The sequence below is a fragment of the Euprymna scolopes genome, chromosome 2, assembly GCF_053919585.1.
Source record: "Euprymna scolopes isolate OS-2025 chromosome 2, ASM5391958v1, whole genome shotgun sequence".
Classification (NCBI taxonomy): Eukaryota; Metazoa; Mollusca; class Cephalopoda; order Sepiida; family Sepiolidae; genus Euprymna; species Euprymna scolopes.
In genome coordinates this window covers 201,993,655-202,005,900 of record NC_136483.1, presented here as the reverse complement: position 1 = coordinate 202,005,900, position 12,246 = coordinate 201,993,655, and positions in this window count along the sequence as shown.

Genomic DNA, 12,246 nt, shown 5'->3' with positions numbered 1-12,246 from the left:
TGACCAGCTTTTGCCAGAAACAAGAAAACGTATTAGGAAACTAAAAAGGAATATTTACAGGTGATAGATAGCAAGTCATATTTACAGGTGATACTTCCTCATTCATTGTTACGTCCTCCTCCTACCCCAATTTACACCATTACCATATATATCATAGGATTCAATTATTACACATGTGATTACTTCATTTTATCATTTTGTTTTATTAACAGTCATCTAATACCCATTCAGTATGTAAATAATGAACGCTCCCTTTCGTTTCTCTTTTTGGTTTTTGAGTGGATGCTTAGATTTGTTTCAAACAATTTCAAAATGATTTTACTAAAATTCAATATGGCTTCCTTCCTTACTCGCTTTGACAAAGAACATAGAAACTTCTGCTTATCACACAGAGTGTTACGACAGACATTCGGACTGCTTCCCGTGAACAATACAGTTTTATTAGTTTCTTTAAAAAGATACACTACAAAACTGTTCTTTTCCACGAAACACATCACTTTCCACATCGGCCATATTTACTCATTCTTTAATGCCCTAAAATGAAGCTGTTTTTTTCTCACTGGCTGCTAACCAGTTTCAAGTATGGTTTTCACTTCAACACTTAATACTTAAGCGTTTTGCTCACATTTCATTCAACTGCAACATTTACTTTTTATTTTCTTTAACCAATTTTCAGGACTGTTGTAAAGCATCTTCACAGGAATATCAGCTTAACAATTTCACTGTTTTTCATTTCCCGATCAAAAATAATAAATTCTCCATTTTCAAAATCCGCCCATTCTGATTGGCTGAGACATTACAATTCTTTTATTATGGAATCTACTTGTTTATACATAAACAAATGCTCCAAAACTTTTCTAATATAGTGTCGCTTACTACATGAAGCAATCTAAGAAAAAAACAATTACAAGCATAATAACCGCTTATGAACAGAAAATTAAATACTAGTAACCTTACACTTATGCACAAAGCCCGAAGAAAACAACAAGATTTACGTGTACCATTATTCATTTTCGATTTTTAGCGGCTTTTCAATCCTTACACGATGCTATTAATCATTTATGTTGAAACTATTCCTTTCCCAAACTTCTGTAGTCATACCACAACATAAACATTGTGATTTTTTTTCATATAATGAACGCAATATTCATGTTTCTTATTATTCCTTCCAGTGAGGGATTTCAATAAACAATAATATAAATAATGATTACATATTAACCACACGATCATTTCTTTGTTACTTTTATGAAACGGTCTCAGAAATTTTTTTCGTTCCCCGACAAAAGGAGGGTGGACCTGTAAATTCACTCTTGTCTGTTCATTCGTTCATCTGCATTTTTCTCAATAACTACGCCTTGGAATTTAAAAAAATTTTGCACAAACATTAAACATGATATGAATTAAAAAGTAACAGAACAGATTATCTGGGAAAACTCTGGTTGCCTCCCTAGGGGTGCCTTTCGGGTTAAAATGGTTAACATTGACATTTTTATGTTTATTAAAAAAAGTTGATGGCTTGGATTTTTATAAAACTTTCTGAAAAGTTGTAACTAACTGATTTCTATATAATTTTGTTTGTCTATATGTCATGATAACTCTTGGGTGTGCCCCAGGGGCTCTTTTAGGGCTAATAAAACGCTCCATTTTTTTGGACTATTTAACCATATTTGTCCAAAATTTTCTGTGTATGTCTATTTAGCAGTTTTGCATGGTGCTGAACTAAAATATAAATATGTTAAAACTAGTGGTGGGACGATTAATCGGAATCGGAATCATTAATCGTAAGAATCGTGTATTTTGGGAGGCATCGGAATCGCATCGTTAAAAAATACCTTAATTTTCCGATTCCTTCATTACGATTCTTTTATCCTGATGTTGAAAAAAAGAAAAAAATTTCCTGATATTTCTAACTGCAAGAGAGAAATGTAGCATGTTATAAAAAGAAACCAAAGAAATTCATTATTAACAGGGAAATGCTTAGTGCCCCCTCCCTTACAAGGTTCATTCATTCAGATCTATTGTAATCAAAACTACAAAAGAGTTAACTTGAAAAGAAGTATGCAGGGCTCTACATTGCGAGTAAAAATTAAAAAAAAAAAAACGCTTATCTTTTTCGCGACTGTTTTTTTTACTGACAAATCTTCTAATAGTGAATGAAAATGCTTTTTCAACTTATATTTTCTTAAAACGAGCAAAGTCAAATTATTTAAACAGTAAAAGGTTTAATAGAACAATATACTTTTTTCTTTTTTTAAAAGAAGGCTTTTGAAAGAAATATCTCTAAAATGAAATTGATCACGTTGTATTATTTCGCAAAATTTGGACAGTAGTCGGCTTCTTTTGAAGTTTCAAAAAAACCGACCCCATACCTATCTCTTCCAAACCTAAAGTTATTAAATAACCCCTTCGTTAATTTAAGGATAATTAATTCAATTCAGTCAAGTTGTTTTTTTTTTTAATTTCATTGAAATAAAATCCATTTTTTAAATTTTTTTCTCTAGAAAGATAAAACCCTGAATTTGATTATATTAAAAGCAGAATAATATAATCTTTTTTCTAAAATTTTAAATTGAAAATTAAAAAAAGTGTTTGACGCTGTTTTTTGCCGAACGAAAAAGAAATTAATATATATTTTTAAAAGGTGTTGTAATCAATTAATTTTTATGTCTAAATAATATTTACGATTAATTAAATAATTTCATTTTAAAAAGTATTTATAAATAGAATTTTACTTAAGACTTATAGTTTAGCAATATTGAACCGAATCAACCATGTGTGAATTGAACACAGTCAACCAAAAAAATAAAAAAATTCAAAAGAAATGCATATTTGCATTTCATTATGTAAACTTTTATACATTGGTTTCAAAAATTAAATTCTATAAGTTTTTTTTTTTTTGTTTACTACTGGTTGGTAAAATTTACCGCTCCATCCCTTTATATTTTTTTCTTTTTGTCTTTTTTAGCGGATTATTTTCAATTAATTATTCAAATAAGTGACTAGCTTTAAAACAAAATTTAATAGTAATTTATTTGTTTACAGATAAACTGAATTTTCTAATATGGCCTCAAAGTCCAAAAAAAGTCTTGCATGGAAACTTTTTGAAGTTGATGAAGATCATGAGTTGAAAGCCATTTGCAAAGTCTGTCAAATTAAAATATCGCGAGGAACAAAACCATCTAACATGACCACAACCAACATGTTAAAACATTTAACTATGAAGCATCCAAATGAATTGGAGGAGCAAAATAAAAAAGAAAAGGAACAAAAAATTACCAACTAGTCACTCAGAGCAGTTTTATTAGTGAGGGTCGAAATCGCAGTGTCTTTTTTTTTTTTTGCCTAAGTCACCAATTTTTTTAACCTTCCTTAACTTCAAAGAATAAATACAATATATACAACTAAAAAAATAATTTTTAAAAATGCTGATTCTATTCATGAAAAATTCTTTTAACTAGAAATTAAAACTTAGGTAAAGATAGCTGACTGACAGCAACAGGAGCACTGGTTAACTACTGAACCACATGGAAAGGTGTGGGGGAGGAAAAAAGGATGTTAAAGGATGATAATAAATTATGATAACCGTCTTTGAAAGGCACTAAACTCCTAAAATTTACTTCTTTAAAATTTTAGGCGCGATTTTAAAGCACTCTCTCTCCAAAAAAAAAAAAAAAAAAAAAAAAAAAAAAAAGATTTAATTTTTAAGTTTGGGAAAGATATATTTATTATAACCGAATTCCTGTATGAAGACTGGATCTACTTTATTGGACGTTAATTTGTGAGATAAGTAATTTTTCAATGTTTAATGTTTTTAAAGTTTCAATTATCAATTAAATTTTTTTAATTGCGCTTTTTTTTCAATTTATTTATAAAAAAAAAACAGGGTTTAAAATGTATTTTTCAAGGTAACAAGCTTCGAAATAAGTCTAATTAAAAAAAATCACTTAATTCTTAATTTCGACAACCCTGAGAATTTAATTATTAAAAAAATATTGAAATGTGACATTTTTTTTATTTAACATTTCTATTAGTTCAATTAATTTTCTTTCAATAATTCATTTCACTCAACAAACTTCACCATTTTTTGTTTTGTTTTATCTTTTTCTGTAATTTTGGTAACTATTTTTGCTCACTTTTATCTTTGTTTTTTATAGTGGTATCATTTTTATATGTGTTCCTTTGATATACCCTATTTCAAAATTAGTTTGGCTAAACTTATTCTTCATATTAGAAACAACGTGTAAAAGTAATGAAAAAGTAAGAAAAAACAATAGGTGTTAACTACTCTTTGTGAATTATGGAGGTCTGAAGAACTGCCGTCACAAATACAACTATCAATAGCCAAACAAAAAATCGTTTTTGAAATTCCTTTAATTGTAACTTTTCGCTATACCTACCTTTTGGTATAAAACACCAAAAACTTTCGATTAATAGTATTTCTCATATATGGTTGTTAACTTTGGAAAGGTTATTTTGTATCTACGGCGCCATGTCACGTGGTATATTGTTTTTTTTTCATTACGCACGTTCATTTATAAATTATTAAATTAAATATTTATCTTTTTTTATATTTAATTAGTATATATTTTCTTTCTCTTCCGCTATATTTTTTTTATTTAATTCATTAAATCTGTTAATTATGAGGACCAAAATAATGAATCGTGTGTATTTATTCTCTAATTTTCTTGTTTTTGTTCTGTTATATAAATTCTATTTTATTTGTTTTTATCTGAAGGATAAATTCTATTTTCTTTGAGTTTTTTTCTGTATTCCAATTAAGTAAAATAAATTTTCTCTAAAATAAATTTTGCTAATTTTTCCGTTTAGTTTACTATATAATAATTTTATTTAAACCAAAACACGACGGTGTAGACATAAAATATCTCTTCCAAAGTTAGGGAACATATTTGGGAACTACCGACCATAAGTATAAAACTACCTGGTATATTTCAAAACAATAATTCCCTAGGAATCGTACTTGGTATCGGAATCGTTAATCAATATTTTCCTGGAATCGGAATCGTATAAAAATTAGGAATCGTCCCAACACTAGTTAAAACCTTGGGGACTTTCGGGGCTAAATGTGGGGGAGGCAACTGATGGACTTAGTCATTTCTTTTTTTGCATGGTGAAGAACTTAAATTTATATATGTTATATATTAAGGTCTAAAACTGCACCGTTTGTTCATTTTCACCAGGATTTGACGTCCCCTGGGGACTTTTGGGGCTAAATGTGTGGGGGTGAACTTAGACATTTTTTTTTTTTTTATGCCTCGTTCACGGTGCACTCACGGGGGACTATGCATGCTTCACTTGTTATATTTTTACAACATTAATCACTTTTGATTGTAAAAAATATTTCAATTATAATATACGTTGAAATTTGTAAGATATATTTTGCAAAACCTGCATTTTTTCACAAAAATTCCATTTTTTAATATAAATTCATCCAATTGTGAATAAGTATTATTTATCAAATTTTGACCATTGGTTGATTTTTACAATTTTTACAAACACATGTACATATTCAGCTTACAATGGCTACACGATAGAGATCGTGTTTTAAGACGTCCATAATGTAAACACGATATTAGTTTCACATTTTCATTATTTTTGTATGTTGAAATAGTATTTTTTGAGGATCACAGAATTCAATCAAATTAATAATTAACTCAGTTTAGGAGGAATTCTCAAACAAGGAAAGGTTAGAGATAATGAAAAACAAATACTTTTAGCATTTAAAAATACTTATTTTGGACATTGTTAACTCAGTCTAGGAGGAATTCACAATGAAAAATTAGAGACAATGAAAATTGAATAGTTTTTGCATTTTAATATTTATAAGATTTATGCTTTCATTTTTGGAAACTAGGGAGGAGAGGGGCTCTTCTGCTCTCTTAATAGAAAACGTTCATTTTTGGAAACTGGAGGAGGGGGTGCTCTTAACAGAAAACTCAAAGGCTGACAGTTTCCTTTTTTATTATCTTGGAGGAAAAGCAACCAGAGACGAAAATAGGAATTATACTCTAAAATAACACACATAATTTATATTAAATGCTTCCAGTTCACATGTAAACAAAAATTGCTCCCATTTTTAACAAAATTTAGTCTCGAAGGATTTCTTCCTCATGGAAAGACTCCAGAAGTAATGGTTTTAACTTTTTCTAATTAACATTTAATCGTTCTTTTGTGGTTATGGTGGTGTGGGAAATTCTTATTTTTAAACAATAAATTTGATGCTGGCATATCATCAGCCTATTTTGTGTTAAACAGTTTTTAATATACATGAAAGTATTGTTCGATTTTTTTTTTTTTACTTTAATTTTTTTTTTTTCCATTTTCTTTCACATTCTTAATTTACCTACCTCCATAAAACAAAAGAATTACAATTTCATTAATTCACGAAACTAACATACGAAATACATTTTCTTTTCTGCTGCTCTTAAATAACACACATAAATTATATTAAATGTTTCTCGTTCACATGTACTTGCAAACATGCAAGGTTCCAAGTGAATTTCCCATTGGAGGGAACACATGTTTGTGCAAACATAAAAAATTAAGCAATTCAATGAGTTAGCGTCTTTGTATATTTCCTCGGGAAATGCCAAGAAACGGGTATTGCTAGTATATATATATATAAACCAAGATGGCTGCCGGAACTAACACATGATGTTGATTCTTTTATGAATTTTATTTTATTTTTTCTTTATACCGACATTATATTGTCATGCAGTTTTTTCTTTCTAAGCAAAAATTTCTATTTCTCTGAGGAGTATATGCACAAAAAGTGTACTGACATTAATAACTGATTGGTTCAGCATAACAAAACAGACGTGTAAAAAATGTACCGAAATCTTAAAATGCTGGAGGAGTTTTACATGAAAAATAAATATTTGGATTTTGAAATGTAGCTATATTCTTTTATATCCGAACAAGGAGCTGAGTTAAATCAGTCTTGTGATTTACAGTCTTATAAAATATTGTTGAGAGGAAATATTTTTATAAGACAATCCCAGCCAAATAAAATAGCTCAAATACATTTTCTCTGAAGATATGAGCCATGGATTGAAAATCCATAAATTAAGAAAATAATTTTAACTAAATTTCTTGTATCCTTGTTTCAAACAAACGTTTTGTCTAAAAATTCTATATTTTTACTTCACAGAATTTAACTAAAAATCCTACAATTTTTGTTTATATATATATATATATATATATATATATATATATATATACATGCACACACACATACAGGGTGTTTAAAAGAAATTTGATATTATTTCACAATCTGATAACTTTGTCAGTTGCCATCGAAATGACTCCAATTTCTTACAAATGGAAGCATTTGTTGAAAAAAAAAAAAAATAATAAATAAATAAAAAAAAATCAAAATTTCTCAGTATCTTTATCAGTATAGAAATGGTATTTACTGGAGGATGAGAAAAGGTGCTTTGTGTGTTGGAGTTTCCTCAAGCACAATTAAACAAGGGTTCATTTGTGAAGGGTTTCTCTGAAAATGTCACCAACGGCAATGTGGATTTGGACGTGGCACAAAAAGTTCTATTTAAATTTGATAAAAATGCTAAGTAATAATCAGTTTTAAGCAACAGTCTTCTGGGGATTGAAGGTTCAATCCTCACTGCAGGTGATTCTAAGAATTGCGTAAGATTTATACTTTGTCATAGCTAACAAAACAGTAGCAAGTTGCTCCAATAAATTAAATAAAGGGTTTTGTTTAAAATTGCATGCAAGTTTCTGAATTCAACAAAACACACCTAAAGAAGGTCGGGGGTTACATCAACCGAAACATTGTGAGAATAACATCTAAGATGAAAACAGTTGTCCAAATAATCCAAATTATCAATACTCATTTCAAAAGTTCCAAACATAGAACCATTGTGTACAAATCATTGAAGACATGCTGTTATTTTATAAATAGTTGAGGGTGGGGGTTAGGGTTAATACCTTTTCCAATGGTAGAAATGTAAACGAAGAAAATAAAATCTCCCATAATATGAAATTTATCAAAAAAAAAAAAAATTGTTTCTTTCATATTTAACAGTGAAATTGTTCGATTATTTCTGTAAACAGATATTTGACAAAATACGATAATTTTTTTTTTAATTGGTGAAAAATTGTTTTAAAAAGAGGAGCTAAAATACTAAGTCAGCAAGCGTTGGTGTGATGCTGGGAAGTCACCCAACCTGAGAGCTCATCCTTCCAACTCTTCAGCAAAGAAGGTGGATTCCCTCTATCATGCTAGAAAATTACTCACACTAGACAGTATCCTATATCTTTACAAATCAACTATTCGCCAATGCATGGAATATTATTACCACATCTGGGCTGGTGCATCTCTCACTTTTAGACAGGGTCAAAAAATGTCTCAAATTTAAAAAGTCCTACATTATTGACCAAGTTTTGCTGCAATGTTCTACCCTTGTGCTCGTTTTACGAGTATTTTAATGGAATGTGCTCTGACAAACTCGTACCACTTGTGCCCTTGACGTACATACCCCTGACTAATCCGACAAGCAGCAAAATTCCACCCATTCACTGTTGAGATTCCTAAATGCTGGAAAGCCTTCTACTTTAATAGTTTCTCCCATTGGACTGCAAGACTTTGGAATTCCCTTCTGGTTCCTGTTTCCTTGACCAGCAGAAGTTTAAATGTAATCTGAACATATATCTTGTTGTTCAACTTCCCTTAGTCCCTCATTAGACATGATCCCATGTTTGGGGTGACAGAAAGTATAAAAAAAAAAAGGGTGCATCAAATTCTCAAAATATAAGGATTCTATTTTTCAAAGCTTGGAAAAAAAAAAAAAAAAGTCTACTTTTTGTAATTAATGGCAATAAAAATTTTGAGTGGATATATCGACTTTCATCAATAAAAATATTTAAAACACTTTTGCACATCTGTTCAAATAATGTTTTTTTCTTATCCAAAATGAAATTGATTGGACCATCTGAGTGAAGAATCAAATATCAATCTCAAAAAAAAAACGGCAACAGATGTGAATGACATTCAAATTTATTTATCTTCAATATTGAAGCAAAAAAAAAAATCATTGTTTGCAGCATACAACCAATTAAATTAGCTTGTAGTTTGACAATGTCACGATTTTTTACATTCACAAGACAATATGGAGTGAGAGCAAATCCATCGCTTTAGTACTTGTGACAGCATTCACCCATGGTGGGTTAAGCTGACTCCAAGTGAATTTGCTGCATCACAAGTCAAGGCAGTTCATCCAGGTCTGTTCACTGCCGACTCCTCAGTATACTTCAGCCATTTGCAATTCCATCATTGCACACCGAAACCATGAGGGCCGATCACAGCTTCCATGTCAGCTCAAACCTTTGCAAGCCAATGGACCATCACCCTTTTAGTGTCATCTCGGTAGTGGTGTTGGTGCTATTGCATTGTGAATCAGGTCAGTTGGTGGACAACGAAGGGCGTAACCAAAATATCAGAGCTTCCTGATAAATAATTCTTCAAATCTAGGAAGCTTACATCATGTGAAGAGTGTAGCGTTTGGGATGAAATATGACAAAGACACCACCAATCGAAGACTTCCAGCCTTTGAATGTCAGCTATTACATTCATTGCTTTTGGTTCGTTAAAATTGGTTGACTCAGGAAAAGGAAAAGGCATAAAAAGTGTCAAGAGTAAAAATATCGAAATCTTTCATTTTTCAATTTGTATTTGAATTATTGTTTTCCTTGTTATTCTAATTTTCTTCAGGGGCATCTTCGGGAATCTGTATGGAATTTTGAATGGAATCCTTTAATTAGATTCCTTGTTCTTTCTGCTTCTCATAAAATCAGTTCTCCTCTATCACTCTAGTTTTTTTTTTTTTTTTTTATTCCATTTCCACCACAAACAAGGCACATTGCCACTTTGATGTAGGGGGCTACTATCAGGGACATAATAGTTTCTTCCCCAGAAATGCTAGACTTTGGAATTCCCTTTGGGGTTCCTGTTTTCTCAACTGTACTGACATGCAGAAGTTCAAGTGTAATGCAAACAGACATATTACTGCTGAACTCACTACATAGTATCCCTGCAACTCAAAGTGGCACTGTGCCTTGTTTGGGGTGCAAATGGAAATAAAAAAAAAAAATTTTTTAAATAAATGCATTTAATTTCTTAATTGTGCTCAGCTCCAACTCTAAATAAAAAAGCTATAAAAATGTGCAATTCTCAACTTCGTACAAATCGATTTTCTTACCATTAAAAGAACAAGCATAAAATACTTTAAAATATTGAAAAAGAGTGCGTCTCTTTCAAGTTCGCCCATGTATTGCAGCAGTAGTTAAGAAACAACCAGGCACAGCTGTCCCACTGACATTCACCATTATTATTCTATATCATGTATTATGAGTTTAGGATTTGTTGATTTAATAAAAATTATCTTTGTATAATCTTCGTTTTTATCATCATCATCATAGCCTTGAGCCCCTGGAGGAGCATAAGCCATCCACAACATCCCACCAGTGTCAACAGTTCTGGGCGATTCCTTCAGCTCCTCCCAGGAGTAGTCGGTCTGCTTGATGTATGCCTCCAGGTCTCTTCTCCAGGTGTTCTTGAGTCGGCCTCTTTTCCTCTTCCCTTGAGGCTTCCAGTCAAGGCCTAGCATGTGATGTTCGTTGGTTGTTTCCTCAGAGTGTGCCCGATCCATCACCATCTTCTTCTAATCTCTTCCTCTGCTGGTACTTGGTTGGTTCTCCCTCAGAGATCTCTGTTACTGATAGTAGTTGGCCAGTGGATCTTTAGCATTCTTCGAAGACATGAGTTGATAAAAGTTTTTTTATTACGTTATTGCAAAAAGGCTTTATGAGTAGAAAATAGTTTTGTAAGAGGTGTACCATAAAAATTTACAAAACTCAATAACTCACATTCTTTCTTCTCCTTTGCAAACTATCTCTCACAGATGTGATGTTGCTAGTCTCAGTCTTTTTATAAATATCATTATGGCATGTGTTCTTCAGAATTGTCGGATTTATTCCCTGTTTACTTTGTTTCAGCTCAAACAAAACCAATGGGAGTAGCATGCTCGTGTTCAATCAGTTCTGGACAGGTAGATTTGTAATTATATTCTTGTCACTTCCAGCCGATTGTATTTAATACTTTTATCCATTGCACCATAAATCGTAGGTTACATCAACCCAAAACATTGTGCAAATACATTCAAAATGAGAACAATAGTCCAGATAATTAAAATTATCAATCCTTATCTCAAAAATTCCTAAACATTTTCAGGTAAATTTTTACCTGGTTACCACCTTAACATTTTCCTTTAAAAAGATGACTAACGGTTTTCGGGTATGGTGAAAACGAATATAGCATTTAAATTTTCCGCAAATAAGTAATTTTTCTGGATATAAGCAATACTATTTTTAATCTTATTGCTGGTGGCACTTTTGGGGCATGCACGCTTGTATGTAAACGCGACCCAAGAAACTATGCACATGCTCGTGCATACCAAGCAATAACATGAGGAATGACATTAATATCTGGAAAACTATTTACGAAAAATTTAAATGCGATATTTGTTTTCGGCATACCCGAAAACCTAGATAAGTAGTCTTTTTAAAGGAAACCTAGATAAGTAGTCTTTTTAAAGGAAAATGTTAAGGTTGAAACCAGGTAAAAATTTACCCATTTTCATTTTAAAAGATGTTGACTATAATATATATAATATATATAATATTTATAATATATATATAATATATAATGTATATAATATATATAATATATAATATATTTCAATAAAACATAATATTTTTAAAAAAATTACATGCTCAAATGTTCAACAAAACAATGGCTTTGAATACGTGTAAAAAATCTACGTAAATTCAAGAGTTTGGAAGTGAAAAATAGAAATACCGCTTATCTATTGTGATGTCTCCATTCAGTCTCAAGAGACAATGGACACCCCCTGTTGGAGGTGAGGCAAGAGTTGCGCAATCCTCAACCACATCTCTCTTGAGTTGGCACTGCTTGGGTCCAGTGGCAAAGAGAGGCAATGCCAAGATAAGCGGAGAGCACATAAAGCACCTGGAATTCCCAAATGGTTGCTCATTTTAGTAGTGACTGGGCTCAACATTGCTTAACTTCGGTGATCTGACAGGAACCAGTATCTCAACGTGATTATGCTATACATTATGCATATTTCTTGTTATACCAAAGCTGAATTAATCAACGTTCATTTACTTAAGGCATTTTTCCTAAGTATT